We start from the raw sequence: 2,500 nt of genomic DNA, 5'->3' as shown, positions 1-2,500 counted from the left end.
TTTCGACCCCTGGTAGCCCGCCATTCATTTCAATGGGGGACTTCGACCCCTGGTAGCCCGCCATTCATTTCAATGGGGGACTTGGACCCCTGGTAGCCCGCCATTCATTTCAATGGGGGATTTCGACCCCTGGTCGCCCGCCATTCATTTCAATGGGGGACTTGGACCCCTGGTAGCCCGCCATTCATTTCAATGGGGGATTTCGACCCCTGGTCGCCCGCCATTCATTTCAATGGGGGATTTCGACCCCTGGTAGCCCGCCATTCATTTCAATGGGGGACTTCGACCCCTGGTTGCCCGCCATTCATTTCAATGGGGGATTTCGACCCCTGGTCGCCCGCCATTCATTTCAATGGGGGATTTCGACCCCTGGTAGCCCGCCATTCATTTCAATGGGGGACTTGGACCCCTGGTAGCCCGCCATTCATTTCAATGGGGGATTTCGACCCCTGGTAGCCCGCCATTCATTTCAATGGGGGACTTGGACCCCTGGTAGCCCGCCATTCATTTCAATGGGGGATTTCGACCCCTGGTCGCCCGCCATTCATTTCAATGGGGGATTTCGACCCCTGGTAGCCCGCCATTCATTTCAATGGGGGACTTCGACCCCTGGTTGCCCGCCATTCATTTCAATGGGGGACTTCGACCCCTGGTTGCCCGCCATTCATTTCAATGGGGGACTTCGACCCCTGGTTGCCCGCCATTCATTTCAATGGGGGATTTCGACCCCTGGTCGCCCGCCATTCATTTCAATGGGGGACTTCGACCCCTGGTTGCCCGCCATTCATTTCAATGGGGGATTTCGACCCCTGGTTGCCCGGCATTCGTTCCTATGTGGCGGGGGATTTCAACCCCAGGTCGCCCTCGTGTGGTTCTTTTTGGCGCAGCTGACCGGGCTCCGCTGCTCATGGAGGTTTGCTAGTGGAGGATAACCCCCTGCCTGGGCAACTCGAACGCCCGGCATTCGTTCCTATGTGGCGGGGGATTTCAACCCCAGGTCGCCCTCGTGTGGTTCTTTTTGGCGCAGCTGACCGGGCTCCGCTGCTCATGGAGGTTTGCTAGTGGAGGATAACCCCCTGCCTGGGCAACTCGAACGCCCGGCATTCGTTCCTATGTGGCGGGGGATTTCAACCCCAGGTCGCCCTCGTGTGGTTCTTTTTGGCGCAGCTGACCGGGCTCCGCTGCTCATGGAGGTTTGCTAGTGGAGGATAACCCCCTGCCTGGGCAACTCGAACGCCCGGCATTCGTTCCTATGTGGCGGGGGATTTCAACCCCAGGTCGCCCTCGTGTGGTTCTTTTTGGCGCAGCTGACGGGCTCCGCTGCTCATGGAGGTTTGCTAGTGGAGGATAACCCCCTGCCTGGGCAACTCGAACGCCCGGCTCCCCCCCGGTCCGCTGGAGCTCCTCCAACGGCCAGCAACAAGCCCCGAAGACGGGCGCGCTCCCCGCGGTCCGCTGGAGCTCCTCCAACGGCCAGCAACAAGCCCCGAAGACGGGCGCGCTCCCCGCGGTCCGCTGGAGCTCCTCCAACGGCCAGCAACAAGCCCCGAAGACGGGCGCGCTCCCCCCGGTCCGCTGGAGCTCCGCCAACGGCCAGCAACAAGCCCCGAAGACGGGCGCGCTCCCCCCGGTCCGCCAACGGCCAGCAACAAGCCCCGAAGACGGGCGCGCTCCCCGCGGTCCGCTGGAGCTCCTCCAACGGCCAGCAACAAGCCCCGAAGACGGGCGCGCTCCCCCCGGTCCGCTGGAGCTCCTCCAACGGCCAGCAACAAGCCCCGAAGACGGGCGCGCTCCCCGCGGTCCGCTGGAGCTCCTCCAACGGCCAGCAACAAGCCCCGAAGACGGGCGCGCTCCCCGCGGTCCGCTGGAGCTCCTCCAACGGCCGGCAACAAGCCCCGAAGACGGGCGCGCTCCCCCCGGTCCGCTGGAGCTCCGCCAACGGCCAGCAACAAGCCCCGAAGACGGGCGCGCTCCCCCCGGTCCGCCAACGGCCAGCAACAAGCCCCGAAGACGGGCGCGCTCCCCGCGGTCCGCTGGAGCTCCTCCAACGGCCAGCAACAAGCCCCGAAGACGGGCGCGCTCCCCGCGGTCCGCTGGAGCTCCTCCAACGGCCAGCAACAAGCCCCGAAGACGGGCGCGCTCCCCCCGGTCCGCTGGAGCTCCTCCAACGGCCAGCAACAAGCCCCGAAGACGGGCGCGCTCCCCGCGGTCCGCTGGAGCTCCTCCAACGGCCAGCAACAAGCCCCGAAGACGGGCGCGCTCCCCGCGGTCCGCTGGAGCTCCTCCAACGGCCGGCAACAAGCCCCGAAGACGGGCGCGCTCCCCCCGGTCCGCTGGAGCTCCGCCAACGGCCAGCAACAAGCCCCGAAGACGGGCGCGCTCCCCCCGGTCCGCCAACGGCCAGCAACAAGCCCCGAAGACGGGCGCGCTCCCCGCGGTCCGCTGGAGCTCCTCCAACGGCCAGCAACAAGCCCCGAAGACGGGCGCGCTCCCCCCGGTC

Source organism: Leptonotus elevatus, unplaced genomic scaffold (assembly GCF_054856555.1).
Source record: "Leptonotus elevatus isolate MCC_2025b unplaced genomic scaffold, RoL_Lele_1.0 HiC_scaffold_115, whole genome shotgun sequence".
Classification (NCBI taxonomy): Eukaryota; Metazoa; Chordata; class Actinopteri; order Syngnathiformes; family Syngnathidae; genus Leptonotus; species Leptonotus elevatus.
This window is presented reverse-complemented; position numbering follows the sequence as displayed.